An 18,661-nucleotide genomic window follows, 5' to 3' on the forward strand; every position below is an offset into this window, starting at 1 on the left:
AATTCTCTTCCAGATCATAAAGTGCAATTATTAATAAACTTTACTGGATTAGGAATTCAGTTAACCTCAGTCCTGGCTCTTCAACAAAATAACATTGGATATCAAAAGATTCATGTCTTTCATTGCTGTTTCTCATCCTAACCAAAACAGATGGGATAAAAAAAAAAAAAAAAGTGTATAAAATCTGTGGCAACTCTAAAAGGTCCATGATTATACTTCTTCCTCAAAGTGTTCTCCTAGTATACCTCTTAGTAAATGTAGATGGCACAAAGCCCCTCCTAAGTAAATGATCCTATCAGGTTTTCATTTTTATAAACAGTTTGCTTTCATGATTCACAGCCAGCTGCTCAATTTTTCTCTCCCCCTTTCCCAACATCAAATCCTTTTTCCTCAGACTATTTACCTGCCTATGACCCTTTATATTTCTTTCTTTAACGTTCATCTGGCTCATTTCTGTCTACTTTCCTGAGAAAGAATATTTCAAAAGCAAAAATTGTTAAGTTTAATAGGCTTATTGGCAGTCATAGACAACCCAATAATTAAATACTGTCTCTAACAAAATAGACTCTCAGTAATTTATAGAAATGGAAGAAGGCAAAATGTCAACCTGCTATTGTTGAATCTACCTTTTTAATATCAAAGCAGATAATATTTATATAAAGTATGTGTTTTAATATTTATCCAATAAAATTTTAGTATTTATAATACTTAATATTTATATGTTTACTAGTTGCTTATGTATTTTTTTGTATTTGTATAATCTTTCTTTTAAACCTGAGAAGACACAAATATCAAATTTGACCCATGTCATTCCCTCTTGGGAGGCTAATGCAATTAGGTAATGCTATGACTAAGACAAAGGGGGAAATGGGGCCAAGATCATCCTGAGGCAGGACACTTCACTCTAGGGACATGGCTGGAGCATACTGTGACTTAATTGGGAATAAAAACATAAGTTTCCCTCCAAATATGGGGTTAGGACTAATATTTATAAGTCACCATGACTACCTACCGGATCTTTGGTGCTCTCTAAGGAAGGAAGTGTGTGTGTGTGTGTGTGTGTGTGTGTGTGTGTGTGTAGACTAAAGAGGGGGAAGTGGAAAATGTACCAAGGAGACAGTCAAAGGGGAAATGGTTTTTAAGAAACAAACCAACTCAGAGGAAAAGAATAATTACGCATAGAGTGGAAATTGAAAAGTAAAGATGGTGTAAAAACTTGTAAGACTATGAAAAGAAGTATTATCTTATTATTTTTTATTGTGGAGTATATTAAAGCTTTATTACTGGTATAGCCAGTTATCCTTCTTAACAATTTGTATGTTTCCAAACTGTGTAAGTCCTTATATAAATGTAGGACTCTCCCTTATATAAAAACTTTTCTATGAAATCAGTGAAACAATTGGGCACATCACATTCCCTAAGCTAGCTCTTTGTGACTATTTAAACCATGCAGTGGACAAAATCTCATATGGAACTAATTATCTCCACATCTTGATATTCGTTCTCTGAATTATTCCCTCCTCTTGAGTATTGCCTAGACTTTTAACTTACTTATAATGAATACAAAATACAGCAAAAGTCACAGGATATCACTACTGAGATTTGATTATAAAAAGACTGTAGCTTCCTTCGAGTGCTCTCTCTCATTCTTTTGGATTGCTTCCTCTGGGGGAAGTCAGCTACCATAGCCTGAGACAGTCCTGTGGAGAGGTCCACACGAGTAAGCTTGAAAGCAAACCTTCTGAAGCATGTAAACAGCCACATGAGGGAGCTTGGAAGCAAATTCTCCCCCAGTTGAGCCTTAAGATGACTGCAGGTGCAGGTGACATCTTGACTACAACCTCATGAGAGACTGAACCAGAACCACTAGCTAAGCTGTTCCCAGCTTCACTGGGATGTTCCCAGCATAACTGATGCATAGAACTTTGAGATAATATTTATTGTTGGGCACCAGGTGGCTTGGTCAGTTAAACATCTGACTCTTGGTTTTGGCTTAGGTCGTGATCTCACAGTCATGAGATCAAGCCTAGCATCCGGCTCTGTCCTGACAGTGTGGAGCCTGCTTGGTGTTCTCTCTCTCTCCCTCTGTCTCTCGGCCCCTCCCTCACTCTCTCTTGCTCTCTCTGAAAATAAATAAAGAAACTTAAAAAAATACTTATTTATTGTTTTAAGCTGCTAAGTTTGGGGTAATTTGTTGCACAGTAATAGATACCTAATACAAACCAGAGGTAACACATAACATAGCTGAAATGTATGAGGTACAACTGAAGAGTCAGAGTCAGGGTAGGCAGAGGGTTGTACAGGAAAGAGATGAAGAGAAGAAGCCTCACTAAGTACCTGTGTTGTGCTAGGCACCATGCCAGGCACCTTATAGACACATCTTAGATTATTTTCATTACACTGTAACAATAGCATCATTATCCCCACATCACACATGAGTACTAACGTTCAGAGGGGTTAAATACTTTGCCCAACTTAACACTGCTAGTAAGCCGCAGGTGCTAGGTTTTGAACTCCTCTCCCCTATCCTCCACATATACATATGTATACGTAGTAGCTCCAAAGCCTGCTTCTGTTACAACTTATTCATTGCAATGAATAAGGTCAGCAAATACCTCATAACACTGATCATGAGTGAAAATGCATCCATCCAGCTGAACCTTGCAGACACAAACCTAGCACTTTATGTGATCACAGCTGAGGTAGCATGCGTAGAGGGCCATGGGAACATGGAGAGAGCAGCTGCTTGTAGTGCGGATGAGGATGTAGTGTGGGAAGAGGGTGGCAGGGAAAACCCACAGAGGGGATTATGTTAGAAATGAATGGCACAGCCTCTCTCTTACTCCTGGAAGGACCTGGGCTCTGGAATCAGACTGACATGGGTTCAGACCAGTTATTGGCTCTGTGACCTGGACAAGTTACTTCTTGTTGCCTTAGTTTCTTTATCTGTACTGATTAAATGAGGCAAGGCATATAAATTGCTTGGCAGAGAACCAGGTATATAGCAAGCACTTAATAGATGTTCACAATTAATAACACTCTTGTTTTCTCTTCACGACTGACTTTATTTTCATGAGTGTGTTATGACTAGTATTGCCTTTCATGCTTATCAGTCGGAGTGACTTCTTTTAAGGGAAGAAGAAAAATTTCCCTATGCTAGTTGGGCAAGAGTTGAAGGAAGAAAAACAAAGAGAGAGAATATGAGAAAACAGAAAGGTGGGTAAAAAACAAAATGTATGTGACTGTGAGATAATGATTGTGTGAGACCAGTGACTGTTTCCGGGAATAGAGGCAGGGAGGGAGACCGGCATGTGGACTCTCTCTGTGGGACATAAAGACCGTGCATTTTTCATATTGTGATAACAGCATCAGGTCCACAGTCATTCAGTGAGTGTACAATGAACTCATTCATTCTTCCATTCAGCAAATACTGTGGAAACCTATTGTGCACCATCAGGCTTCCATGAGGGTGGCGTCCCAGAGCTTATATACTAACAAGGCAAGACAGGAAATCAACACATAATATACAAAATAAAACTGTATGCAGAAAGGATGAATACATTTGGAATATGAGTACTACTAGGGAGACATTAAAGCAGGAAACAGGCAGAAAGACAAAGGAGGGTATTGTGTCATTTTAGCTAGGGTGATCAGGAAAGTCCTAGATGAAGCCAGAGAACCGGCAGCTCACGGCAACACCCCCCCTCCAGTCTGCGGCCGTGCAGGCAACTCACTCAAGTGCCTAATCAAGGGACAGGGAGGAATGGGAAGACTAGAATTTGGTTAGTTCCCAAGTGTCAGATAATTAACATTTAAAGTGCAAAGGCTTGATTCTTTTGCAAGTAGTTTTTTCAGGAAAAGTATGCTTTACTCATCTACCCAGAATTCCAGACATGCTGTTTGTCACCTGCATTGACCTGCCAGCCCTCCCCGTGTTGTTTGCAAGGCTGTCCAGGGCTACAGTGGTGTCAGAGAGGAGCTGAGGGTGCATTCGTGTGATTCTGCAAGGGAGTGCCTGCCCAGACTTTGTATCCCGGGTTCCTCATTGGCTTCACCAAAGTCCCAGCCCTGACTGTTTGGTTGACTGGTTTCTCTGTTAGTGGGTTGAGTTTTGCTTTTGCCTCATATTGACATTTTTCTTTAATTGACATGTAATTCTTATTTAAAATGTCAATCAATACATGGGGCGCCTGGGTGGCTCAGTAGGTTAAGTGTCCGACTCTTGGTTTTGACTCAGGTCATGATCTCTCAGTTTTGTGGGTTAAAGCCCCGCATCGGGCTCTGTGCTGACAGAGGGAAGCCTGCTTGGGATCCTCTCTCTCCCTCCCTCTCTGCTCCTCCCCTGCTCATGCTCGCTCGCTCTCTCTCTCTCTGTCTCTCTCAAAATAAACAAACTTTAAAAAAAAGTTTAGGGGCGCCTGGGTGGCTCAGTCGGTTAAGTGTCCAACTTCAGCTCAGGTCATGATCTCATAGTTCATGGGTTCAGGCTCGTATCAGGCTCTGTGCTCACAGCTCAGAGCCTGGAGCCTGCTTTGGATTCTGTGTCTCCCTCTCTCTGCCCCTCCCCAACTCGTGTTCTGTCTCTCTCTCTCTCTCTCTCAAAAATAAACATGAAAAAATAAAAAATAAATTTAAAAAGTGTAAAATGTCAATCAATACAAAAAATTAAAGGGAGAAAGTAATAAAGCACTCCAGGTCCTACCACCCAGAAATAACTAGCATTAGGAATTGCTATACATTCTTATACACTCTATGCGTATATAGAGACAGAAGGTTGGTAGATATAGAAGCAATGTAGTTAGTCAAAGAGGTAAACATATATGTAGAAATTATTTTATAAAGATAGGATAATACTACACATGATATTTTTAAGAGAAAAATCTGATTTTATCTTAATTACACTTAAATTACAGGCATGACTGAAACTTAGGTATATGTTCCTTTACTCAAAAGACATTTTTTTCTAAAAGATCCTCCTAAAATTAAAGAAAAATAGTTACTGAAATTATTCAAGTGTGGAGAGTGTTTGCAAGAATGCCGGGGCCAGGGGAGAAGAGCTAGAATTTTCTACTCTAGACACTGATGATTTGCTCCAGCTCGGAAAGATGAGCTGATTAGCACGCTCACTTTTCCTCCAGACTTCTGATTTTTTTTTTTGTTTTCTTTTATATTCTTTTCTGAAACCATAATTTGCCCAATAATCTCGAGATAAATTCTGTAATTGACTCACATTAGTTTCCATGTGCCTGCCCTTGTCCCTCTGCAGAGTAATCAGCTCTTCAATACCTGACTTGTAAACATGAATGGCCAACCAAAAGTCATAGGACATTTTGGGGATTTGCGTGTATTAAATAGAGACACCAAGATAACTTTGAAAAGCAAAAGACCCTTAGCGGAGGTACAAAAAGATAGAGTTCTACTTCTGTTTTCTGACATGACAGTGTAAAAGACTTCACAGACCTACTGCCTAGCAAAACTTGTGTTCAAGAGCAAAAACAAAATTATGTTTAAAAAACAACAATTGAAAATCCCTGGAGATTATCCTAAGGGCAAAGAGCAAATGAAGACACACTTAGTCAAGAAAACCTGCTAAAACTTTATAAAAACAAGAGTGTGTGGCGTTTGAAACAAGACCTACTCCTTCCCCTACTTCCCAGCTCAGAGAGACAGCAACTCCATTTCAGACATGTGCTACCAATAACAAAGGCTCCCTGCCCCCCAGTTCCCAGTCCAAAGGCCATATTCCCAGAACGGGCAGGACATCACGTGCCAGCTCATCTCTGAGGCCAGAACCGCTCTGATACCAAAACCAGACAAAAACAATAGAAGAAAATTACAAGCAAATATCTCTTGTAAATACAGATATGAAAATCCTCAATAAAATACTAGCAAGCCTATAAAAGGCATATAAAAAAGAAACATAAGGATTTTATATGTAAAATGAATTCTACATATAAATAAAAAGAATTACATACCGTACCCAAATGGGATTTATCCCAGGAATTAATACCCCAAAATCAACTAATATAATACACTCTATCAATAAAAAATAAAAATCACACAATCGTCTCAACAGACACAAGAAAAACATTTGCAAAATTCAATACCCTTTCATGATTAAATGTTAGTAAACACTGGATGCTTACCCTCCAAGATCAGGAACAAGATAAGGACATACATCCATCCTTGTCACTTCTATTCACCAGTGTACTAGAGGTTCTAGCCAGGACAATTAGACAGGAAAAAGAAATACAAAGCATCCAGATAGGAAAAAAAAAGACATAAAGCTATTTCTATTTGAAGATGATACAATCTTACATACAGATAATCATGAAGAATCCATTAAAAAACTGTTAGAACTAACAAACAAGTTCAGCAAGGCTGCAGAATACAAAACCAATATATATTTCTAAACTCTTGCAACAAACAATCTGAAAATTAAACAATGCCTAACAATAGAGCAGTGCCTTCCAAACATCAAAGGATATGCTTTCCAATCGCCTACTGTGCATTCAGCGAGATTATGATTCAAATGTAATATAAAGACATTCTCTGCCATGCAAAGACTCAGAAATAATTTCTTTCCCATCTTAGGAATTTTCCAGAAAATATGCTGTAGCAAACAAGATAGTATACCATAAAAGAGAAGAGATCCTCAAAGGATATACTACAAAGGAGATCTAGAGATGTACCAGTAGAGGTTGGAGCATCACAGAAAGCTCTTCTGGAAAATAATAATAACAATATAATAATAATAATAATAATAATAATAATAATAATAATAATGATAATGATAATGGCACCAGATACATACTGTGGTGCTTTTAAAGAACAAGAAGAAACAAACAAAAAACACCAACAAAAAAGGATTATTACATTAGGAAAACATTACAAAAGGAAAGGAAAACTGCTTAGGACAAGGACAAAGGCATACAAGAAAGAAGTATGCTCATAGGATACTACCTGGTTCTGCAATGATACTTACATGCAATTATTTTTCATTAATTTCACTAAAAGTGATGATACAACTATATTGGAGGACAGAGAGATGAGATAAGAGAGCTAAATCTTCATTTGTCATAGCAGGTCTCACACTGATAAACTAAAAAACTCCAATAAGAGCACATTATTTAAAGACATGATAACACCGATTTGAAAAAATAGCCAAAAGACTTAAAGTTGACTATTTCTGGGGCACCTGGGTGACTCAGTCAGTTAAGCGTCCGACTTCAGCTCAGGTCATGATCTCATGGTTCATCAGTTTGAGCCCCGTGTCAGGCTCTGTGCTGGCAGCTCAGAGCCTGGAGCCTGCTTCAGATTCTGTGTCTCCTTCTTTCTCTGCACTTCCTCCACTTACTCTCTGTCTCTCTCTCTCAAAAGTAAATAAACATTTAAAAAATAAATTAAATAAATAAATAAAGATATATGGTATTTTGGCCAGGAGACTTTTCAGTACAAGTGTTGCTATTCACCCTTCACGACTATAGTAATGTTAATAGTTAATAATAAGTTCTCTAATTTGGGGCAACAAAGTGGTTAACTTGTTGTTTAATATGATAACAGCTTTGCCCAAGACCAGACCTACATTCTGGATCTGACTCATTGCGGCGTTATTTTGTTTCTTTATCACTTGTATTTCCTATGAAAAGGAAATTAGGTGTAAAAGCTTGATTAAATGCAGGTTAAACCTTTTTTGGTAAGTATACTTCATAGTTGATGCTGTGTGTTTCATTTCACAACTCATCAGATTAGCGATGCTAAGTGTGGCATTATAAAGACATATTTGAAACAAAAACAAACCAAATACAGTCCTCTCTCACTCCTTAAGTACATCACAGCTTGTAGATGCCTCCCCTGGTCCCTGTCTCCATCCTGTTCTTTGAAGAGTGGCCCACTTTTGTCTGTTTTAGGAATGCAACAAGTTGTTCTGAAATGAACCGGCAGCTTGAAGTGGGAGTAAAAGCCCAGGACAGGGAATGCAAGGGAAATGCTACAGAATGGCATGAAACCCAAAGCAAATGGTAAAAATGAGCAACACATGGAGAATGTGGGATGGAGAGAAAAGCACAAAAATCATAATCACATCTGATGTCTCCAGAAACGGAGAGACACAACAGATAACACATTTGGCTCTCTTCGGGTCAGAAGGATTCATCTTCACCATTCAGGGATGGAGAAGGAGAGTCTTTTCGAGGTCTTGAACCCTTGTCAAGTTGTTCTACCATGTCTTTTATTTGTTCTGCTTTGGCCAATGATTTCAATCATCAGAGAAATCTCCAGGCACAAAATATTGGATAGACTAAATTGATGCTTTCCAAAGTGTGCAGGAAAGACCATGATTTGGGATGTCAGGAGAAAAACCTGTAACAGCTTATTCCAGTTGTTTTATCTCACTCTTTTGGATGGATTTTTGTGTGTATGTTGTAGAAATACATCAATACAGTAGTATAGGATTACAGTGTATAAATAAAATGTATATTGGGAGAGTTCGTTGGGGGAAAAGAAAAGGACGTGTTTGTTTAAAAACACACACAAGTAATTTGTGGGGTGCTGCTTAAGCACCACATAAATATTGTTCTCCAACCATCTTTCACCTACTAAGTAGTTTTAGCATTTGTTGGTGATTTTTGCCTGCATCAATTATTTCGATGGGAACTGCAAAAATAATGCTTTTTCTAGGTCTCCTTCTCCCTAAATTTGTTAGCTAGTTTTGTGCTATGAAGAAAGAGCTTCCTTTTGTTAACTTGGAAAAAGCTGGGACCAACCATTGAATTTTAAAATTTCAGGCTTTGATGACCACTGATCTCTTCACCAGAACTCCTTCTTTATAATTTTGCAGATTGTGTTTTGCACAACTCAGGATGGGAAGGAGGGAGGAGATGTTGACATAGTAGTCATTGCAGACTTGTATAATTATTATGACAATTTTCTGGAAGATAACAGAAAAGTGTCGAGGAAAGGGCCTCTTCTCTAATTTAGACGGGGTTGCATTTGGGCTAGTGACTGGGACATATGCACCCCATCCCTCGCCACTCACCTTGGAACCTTGGAAATCAGCATCTGGAAACCATGCCAGCGTCTGGTCTGTTCCCCACGTGTGCACCTCTCCAGAAAACTCTGTCCTGCCAGACACAGTTCCTCCATTCTTAGCTTCTTACCTACCATCCTTTATTATCTACTGATTGATAGCATTGAGGCAACACTATATGATTTTGGGGTGTTTTCTAGTGAGGAGGAAGAAAGGGAAGGTACCTATCCTTCACTGACACAAAAGTTTCTGATGTTTCATATGCTTGCCATGTTTCAGGGTTTTCTGTCTTCTGTGCTATGCAGGAGTAAACAGTATCCACCATTAATTTCTTTGTCTCCTTATATTTCTAAGAGACTATAATTCTATAAGGCTATACGTTTTGCAATGCATTCATAGGCGACCAAGAGGTTGTAAGACATCTTAATGCAAAAACATTGACATATCAAGTCAATGACTTTTTTTTTTTTTTTTTTTTTGGAAAGACAGTCTACATCTAGTGGAGCAGAGTGAAGTGAAGTGGTCTCATTAAACATCTGCAGGGTCACTCTATTCCTGGCTCACCTAGAGCATTTGCTTAAAAGCTGTCACATCCACCTCCCCTTTGTGTTCTGTGTTAAAGCAATTCACAGAGTGATGGAAATTTTCCAGTTTTTTTCTCTCCCTCTCTTGCCCAGGGAACCTGTTGGCAATTACAGCCTTTACTTGACAAGGTCCTTTTGACACAGTGTGCTGATGGCAGTTGCCTCCAGGAGGGTTCAGCTGTTTTAGAAACAGGGTGACAGTTATCTGCTTCGATTTCTGCTGGCTACCACTTTTGTTGTTAAAACTTTCCCAGGACTTTTGAGGGTAGTTATTTCTTCTTGTACCATCATGACAATTTTCTTATCTCACCGTGGGTGCTGTCGTATGCAATTAAACTCTGTGCTCCAAAATAAAGTCAGAAGTGGTGATTACATTACCCTCAGCTGAATGCCTCTAACTCTATCCCTATGAAATGTAGAGAAACTTCATGTGGTGACTTTTATTTTTGTTTACGTTTAACAAGAACTATGTCTAAAAACTGGAAGACAAGTTCGAACCATCCTGTCTGTATCTTGAAATCAGGGTTTTTCCACCTTGGCACTATTAACAATTTGGATTAGATAACTCTTTGTTGGAGAGGGAGTGTCCTGTGAGTTATAGGGTATGTACCAGCACCCCTGTCTCTACCCTCCGGATGCCAGTAACACCCTCTTCCAAGTTGTGATAACCAAAAATGTCTTCAGACATTAAAATGTTCTTGGGCTGGGTGGGGGTGAGGAGCAGCAAAATCGCCTCTAGTTGAGAATCACTGCTCTAACTAAAGAAGTATTGATACAGATTGTGTTCAGTTCGGTAGCATACATTTCACTCTTTTATACTTTAAAAGCCTCATAACATCTCCGCTTTGCCTAAGCGTATAATAGAAATAACATTTTTAATCTCATTTATTCTTCTAAAGAGTTATCCAAAGTGATTCCCAATGAGTTTAACCAATTAAAGGGGTATGAGGAGGGGAAAGCTTTTATTCTGTATACTCGGCTAAGGGATGCCAATGTATTCACAGTGCGTAATTTAAAAAATACTAGAAACAAATGGATAGACAAAATGAGGACTCGTACCATTATGCCACATTATTCATCTGTTGATTTGCTTTTAAGAGTAAGACATTTTGGAAACATAAGCTTAATAGCAATTCTACTGTCATTAAGACTACTTTGTTTCAAAGGTCCCTTCTAAGATAATTACTCCAGAGCCTAAGACACTTATGCAATTGATAAAGGTTGATGGTATCTTCTGCAACACAACTCCTCATTTACAGCTGGGGACACGGAAACCCCTTATGGTGAAGCAATATGACTGAGGACATACAGTGGCAGGATCAAGAAAAGTCTTCAGAACCTTGTTAAAGTGACTTTGCTTAACGTGTAGCCACTTCAGGAATCTAAAGTACAGCAGCACTGAACTAAGATCTTTTTTTTTTTTAAGTAAGATTTATCTGTTTGTTTATTTATTTATTTACTTATTTATATTTTGGGGAGAGAGAGTGCACACAAGCAGGGAAGCAGGGAAGAGAGAGAGAGAGAGAGAGAGAGAAAGAGAGAGAGAGAGAGAGAGAGAATCCTAAGCAGGCTCCACACTCAGCACGGAACCCAGTGTGGGACTCTACCCCTTGTCACTGGGATCATGACCTGAGCTGAAATCAAGAGTCAGATGCTCAACCAACTTAGCCACCCAGGGTCCCTGAAAGAACTAAGCTTTTTTGAGGAGAGGTGGGGTTCATGCCAAAAGGGATGATGGAAAGAGAAGGAAATTCCATGGAGCCTATCTCATGATTTTGCACTTTCACTCAGGCTCAGTATATCCTATCCTCACAAAGCAGTTTTATTTATATCTGAGAGTTCACTACCGGGATCACTGTGTGTCTACTACAGTGACTGGGGCACTGGCAGCATTCAGGAGTCATTTGATAATGTGCTAGTGGGTATTAGAGCCGATGGTCAATTAATGGAGCAGGAGAAAGATCTCCCAAAATGTCAATAGAGAGTCCACAGAGGGTCATTCTGATTGTCTGTCACTGTTACAATCAATACAGTTTCAGATGTCAGAAGCTTCTCTTGTTTTGTCAAGGACTTTAAAGATTCAAAGGAAACTTCCAAGGGTCTCCCCTGATGAAAAGCAGTTGAAAAGCTCTACATAGGTCCAGGCAGATTTTTAACCCAGAACCCTTGGGGATTCTGGAACTATTCCTTAATTTTATCATTTTCATGATGATCCAGAATTCATCTAAGACCCCAGTGGAAACTAAGGGGCTATAGAAGGGCTTCTCAAACTTGAACGTGCATAGGAACCACCTGGGGATCTTGTTAAAATCCAGATGCTGATTCAGTCAGTCTGGAGTAGGGCCTGAGACTCTGCATTGCTGATAAGCGCCCAGATACTCTGATGCTGATGGTCCAAAGGGTAGGATGCTGAATCATTTAAGAACCAAACCTGGCTCACACTTATCATACAAATCAATAAAGCAAATAGCTGCCTACTCATTTCTCTTCTTCATTCCTTCATGAGCAGGGCTAGGAGTTTTGTTTTGTTTTGTTTTGTTTTGTTTTTTAAGATTCCTTTATTTTTACAATAAAAAATTACACACATATGTTATATATATATATATATATATATACATGTATATATATGTTATATATGTATACACACACACACACACACACACATATATATATAAAGTATGCTATAATCTGGGAAACATATAAAAATAAATCAGAAACTACCCCTGTACTCAAGGTGCTTTCAAATTAATGGAGATAGAATAAATACATAAATAGCATGAGTATAATACAGAGGATAAGTGGCAAAACAGAATTACAAACAGAATTCTAAGAGGATCCAAATACGGGAGGCTAGGAAACACAGGTTTGGGATCAGTGTGATCTAGCAGTGGGATCTCAGACTGGTTACATGACCATCCAAGACTCAGGGTTTTCATCTGTGCCATGGGGGGATAACAGTACCTGCCTTGGAGGGTAAATGTTAAATGAGTTAACACCTGACTCTCACAAAGCCTGGCACATAAGAGCTTTGTAAATATTATCTAATACTGTGATTACCCATATCGTGGCTAGTTTGGGAGGGGCCCATTTGAAATGCATCAGGAAAAAATGGATACTACTTAGCAGGAATGAATGCAGGGTGAGAAGAAGCATAGACAAAGGCAGTGAAGATCTGCATGTGTTCAGAGAATTTAACTTGGCAGCGGGTAAGTGGAAGAGAAGTTTGTAAGCCAAGAGCCTGCAGTCAGAGCTTGAGGAACCCTGAAATTCAAATGTCTTGGTAGAAATAAGACAAACGAAAATTTGTGAGCAGACTCAGCTAAAGTGACCTCTCTGCAAATGAACTTGGCATGCTTCTTTTAATTCCTGGCCAGTTAATCCATTCATGTAGTCCTTTTTACCCTTTGGTTGCAAGGAAGCTCACAGATGAGTATCATGGTTAAGTTCAATAGCTTTCCTTACCTTGGAATTTTTAGAGTAATTATGCCTCTCCCCTTCGTTACTGGGTTAGGACTCTAAGTTTTTTCTAATGATTTACTCATCTGTTGCTTCTGACTCTGTTTTTTTCTAAGTCTTACAAATAACTAAGATAATAAAAGTGATTTTAGTCTCTATGAGCCTCTGATAGGAACTATATTCTTAGGAATCTGGTCTTCTCTGTTTTCTATCAAAATTACTTAGGGGAAAATTTTTAAACGCAAGTTCATGAGCCCCATGTGTGAATTTATATATCCAGAATGTGTTTGCTGGGGCATCAGAAATCTCATTTTTTAAGAGCTTACCAGATTTATTTAAACATGGCAGATTGAACACCTTCATTTATCTTCACTCCTTTCTGATATTCTACTAAATTCACAGAACTAATCCATACCCTGTCCCTGGCATGTGATTAGTGGAGAGATCAAGAGATTCTCAAGATGATAACAAAGGGAAGTCCCAGGATAAGCACCTGTGTGGCTGTCCTTAGGAGCATAACCCAGACTGGGACAGGAGACAGAGGCTCCAAGAGGGAGGTCTCTGATATATAAATAAAAACAATATTTTTCCCGATGTGACTGACTAAATTACAAAGGCTTAAACTCCAATGGACAATTTAGACCTCAGGTATTTACCGGTAATAAACATGATAAGAATACCTAAAATTTATTAATCACTTACTATGCACCAGTTATTGTTCTAAGTGTTTTCCATGTATTAAGTCACTGTTTCCTTACTATAGTCTTACATAATAAGTACTACTGTTATCATCCCCATTTTAAAGATGAGGTTTGTGAGGCATAGAGTGGTTTCACCCCTGCAAGTTTAGAGGTAATGCAGCCAGGAGCCCAAATCAAGTATCTGGCACCAGAGCTCATGAGAAGACAAAAATAGTCATACTGGCTGTGATGGTTCAAATAAAGCTTTAACCAAAAATCATGATATAGCCCCATGATGTAGAGTTGGCAGTGTTAGTATGTAGGGTGGGGAGGGCTGAGTGGGTGTGTGGATACTGGGGGTGGGGGCGTGAGGTGGAGGCGGGAGAGTTATATCGTCTCCTCTCCTGCCATAACAGAATGGATACAGATAATGTCTGAAATTGGAAAATTAAAATAGCAATATATGCACATTATTAAGAAACCTAGAAAGAGATGAAAATGGTTGGTTGCTTATGGGAAGCAGGAATCCAGAGAGTCGGGATGGGGCAAGGCGTTGTGGATTTTAATTATATGCCATGTAATCGTATTTGACTTTCGAACTCACAAGCATATTTTACTTTGATGAAGGTTAAAATTAAATTAGAAGAAGCTCAGATGATTATGACACCCAACCAGATTGATCCACCACTGAGATGAGCTACATGGTAGTGGAAGGAGCAGGAGGGATGAAGAGTTCTCAAAATTGTCGACATCAGAGCCGTTTGAGGAATTTGTTAAAATTTGCATTACTGGGCCTCACTCCAGACTCACTGAATCAATATGTCTAAGTATGGGCCCAATATTTGCACTTTTAACAAGTACTCCCTTCGATGCTGATGCAGTTGACCTTTGCACACAGTTTGAGAAACACTGAATTATAGGAGGGCAGACTAGTTATCTATTCTACTTCTTGCAATCAAGGAGTGAAAAAACAAGCCATAGTGAGGGAGAGATGTATTTGAAAAACAAATACTGATTTTCACCAAAATAATGACAGTATTTGTCAAAAGGGTGTTGTAAACGCAAAGATCAACGTAAGAATGGTTACTTGATTAATAAGAAACAGGGGTGACAAGAAGTGATAATGCTGCATAATGGCTAACATTTACATAGCCCTCACTCTGTGCCAGACACTGTTCTAAGTTCTTGGACCTTAGAACAGCCCAAGAAGTGGACACCACTGTCTCCATTTCATAAATTGTGAAATTGAGGCACAGATGCGATTAAGAATCAGGCTAAAAATCACCAGCTCGGAAGTGGCAGAACCAGGGTAGGAATCCAGGTAATCTAGCATCAGCTGCCATGCATTTAACCAGTATCCTAAGCTCTTCTCAAAGTATAAAAGTTAACTGGGGATTCAGTTACACCCGGCTTTGAATCCCAGCTCTGCAGTGAAGAAAATGACCTGCAGTGCATAGTAAGTGCTCATTAAAGTAGCTATAATTAGGATAACTGTTTTTACCTGAGGTTGGGGAGGGAGGGCAGATAGAGAATGATGGGCACCCTGAGGCCCAATCAGGACAGGCAGGTTAAGATATTTTCCCCAATTGAAAATAAGGTAAAAACAGAGAGTAAGGCAAACCATAGAGACTCTTATATACAAAGAACAAACAGAGTTGCTGGAGGGGCATTGGGTGGGACAATGGGCAAAATGGGTGAGGGACATTAAGGAGGGCACTTGTTGTGATGAGCACTGGATGTTATATGTAAGTGATGAATCACTCAATTCTCCTGAAACCATTACTACACTATCTGTTAACTAGCTTGGATTTAAATTAAAAAAAAATTTTTTTTAATTTCCCCAATTGAAAGAGCAGAGCTAGAATTCAGCAGGTTTGTGCTGGAGACAGAGAAGTAGACCGACCTGTGCTGTGCAGAGTATGCAGCTTAAGTCATGGAAGTTTTATCTTCTCTCAGGGAGATAATAAGAGTAAGGAGGAAAGAAGGACAGGCCAAAATCTCGGGACTGGTTTACATACAGACTGTGGGGAAAAGACCCAATAAAAACACAAAGAAGGTGCAGGAGCGGCACTAGGGGACTGAGCATCATAGAGGAGAGAGTCATGGAAGAAGTGGTGAAGGGGTCCACGGGAGGTCCCTGATTCTCTGGGAAAGAGGTATTTCTGCAGAAGTCAAGGTATTTCTGCAAAAATTTTAATGATAATTGGAGGTGAGGGAGTAGAAACCCGAGAAGGAAGGAAGAAAAAGAGTGACAGCTTAAATAGGGAAGGCCATCAAAAGCAGGTCCTTTAAGAAACAGGAGATCTGGGTAATAAGAGTGGAGGGAGCAGGGCAGTGAACAGGCAGGTGATAGAAGAACCACTGAAGGAAGTGGGGGCAGAATTGTATTAGTTTCCAGAGGAAGAGGTTGGAAGGAGATAAATAAAAATACTGAGGGATTTGCCAACGTGGAGAGGAAGGAAGTTGATGCTTACAAGGAACCGTCTCCAAATTTATAGTAAAGGCCTGATGCAGTTGTGTGGACAGGGTGAGCCTCTGGGGCCTGAAGCAGGTAGGGCACTGCTGTAGGCAATGTAACAGGGAGTGGAGAAGGGCTAATTCAAAGATGGCTGACTTCAGAGAGGCCTCAGCCCAGGCCATTGTAGATACTCTGTTTCAGGCTGCACCAGTGAGTTTCTCCATGGGAGAGATCACAGGCTGCTCTTCAGAAAACACGCAGAATGCTGGATTTCCATTACATCTGGCAGCCTACACTCTGTCCATTCAGATGTTGATGGCATGACCTCTGGCTCTTGTAGACCTGAGCCCTGCTCATCCCCTTGCACAAAGTCTCAAGTATTCATGTGACCCCTGGAATGTGCCCTGTGGACTCATTTAGCATCATTCTTGGTCCACAGCTAAAACTGGTGCCCAGGTCCTGGCCTGATCCCAGGAGGTCTGGCTGCATCTTCATAGGACTGGGTTCTTCTTTGAGCATCTCTAGCTGCTTTACCTACCTGGGCTCCCAAGTTAATGTTTTAGGGGCTGAATAAATCCTCCAGCTTCAGAAGGTTTTACTCTCCATTGTAATAAGATGATATTTAGCAGTACCTGACATTATTGGACCAGAAATACAAAATCACGTAAGAGTTAAGCAGGATTGAGGATGGGGAAAGTGAGAACCGAAAAATGTGTGTGAGCTGCAAAAAATGTTGATTTTGAGCTGCTGCTTAGAACAGTAAATAATTGAAATATGTGAAGCCAGAATGCAGATTATAGTCTAAAAGGAGAAGGAACATCAGGATGAGTATTTTCAGTAAGAGTCAGGAAATGTGCTGGAAATAGCACAGAACTTGGAGTCTGTCAAACATGGGCTCAAATCCTAGCTGTGTGATCATGGATAATATACTTTACCTCTCTGAGCCTCGGTTTTCCAGTACAAATAAATTTGGGGGCTCTGAGTTAACCAAAGCTTGTTAAGTTTCCTTTTTTGAAAAACAATGAAATTAATAAAGTCTGCCTTATATGGTTGTTATGAAAATGACAAGAGAGTGTATGTAAAACATCCAGTTTATGCCAGGTACACAGTGGGTGCTCAAAAATTGGAGGATGTAATTACTGCTAGGGAAAGATAAAAGAGTTTGATTAGAGGAGGGGATTCTGAATGTCTTCAATCTTAATTAAAGTCCACTTGGACTTGATCATATATAACTTCAATCTGAACAGTTCTCTGCACTTCAAAGGCAAGTATAGTTGTGGCCAAATCTCATGTTCATGTGGCTCAGGAAGGAACAGAAGACTGCGGCTGTGCCAGACACATATTAACCCACTGACCTTGAAAGACAGGCCAGGGTGAAAACTTGCCCTGCCCCTCTCAGAACCGCCTGCCCTCCTGTTTCCCTGTTTTTGCTACTGGGACCACCCTGGAGTCATTCGTGGGAACCCCCTCATTCCCTCCACCCACCCCCGCTACCACTGCCACCAGTTGATTCTCTCTGTTAGATTCTTCATATCTCCCTTACTGTCCATTCACTGCAGCCACTGCCCTGGCTCGGGTCTCCTCATCTTGGTCTCCTAACCACTCTCCTTTCTACGAACAGTCTTTCTCCTCTGTCAAGAGATAGACTGTGGCATATTAAAATTTCTGGGAGTTGATCTGAACATAGATCAATTTGAATCAGGCATTGCACACCGGAAGTGGTTAGAAGTGTTCCCCCACAGGAGCCAAAGGAGAATTTTATAGAGAAAAGGCAGAAGAAGGAAATTATGATCAGCTATAATTTAAAACCTGTTTGGCTATTTGTGAGTGGTTGTCCTTAGCATTTTGATTTCATGACCTTGAGGCATTTACAGGCTTAGATCTTGGTTTGCTTGTGCAGACCAACCACCAAAGTGTTACGTTAAAACCCACCTCAGTCTGACAGTCTCCTTGTTTAATTATTTTAACACCTCTAACATCCTTGTACATTGCTTGGTACATGGCAATTTTCCATGCAAGAAACTTTATAAAAAATAACCTTTATTTACTGTGATGCACAGAATGAAGTTAAAGCTGTAGCCTGACATTTAAGACTCTAAAAATCTTGGAGTGCCTCGGTGGCTCATCAGTAAGCGTCTGACTCTTGATTTCAGCTCGGGTCATTCTCTCACAGTTTCATGAGCCAGAGCCCCACATGGGGCTCTGCACTGACAGTGTGGAGCCTGCTTGGGATTCTCTCTCTTTCTGTCCCTCCCTCACTTGCACTCTCCCTGTCTCTCTCAAAATAAATAAATAAACTCTAAAATTTTTTTAAAGGCTCTCAAAATGTTTTTTACCCTGCTTCTTCCCAAAAGTCAAGGCTCAAAGGTCTCCAAACCCCGATGTGTGTTCCTACCTTCCTGCCTTGCTGTCATGATTCCTGGGTATTCTTTTCCCACCCCAGCTCTGTTCACCT

This window comes from Acinonyx jubatus, chromosome B2 (genome assembly GCF_027475565.1).
Source record: "Acinonyx jubatus isolate Ajub_Pintada_27869175 chromosome B2, VMU_Ajub_asm_v1.0, whole genome shotgun sequence".
NCBI classification, from domain to species: Eukaryota; Metazoa; Chordata; class Mammalia; order Carnivora; family Felidae; genus Acinonyx; species Acinonyx jubatus.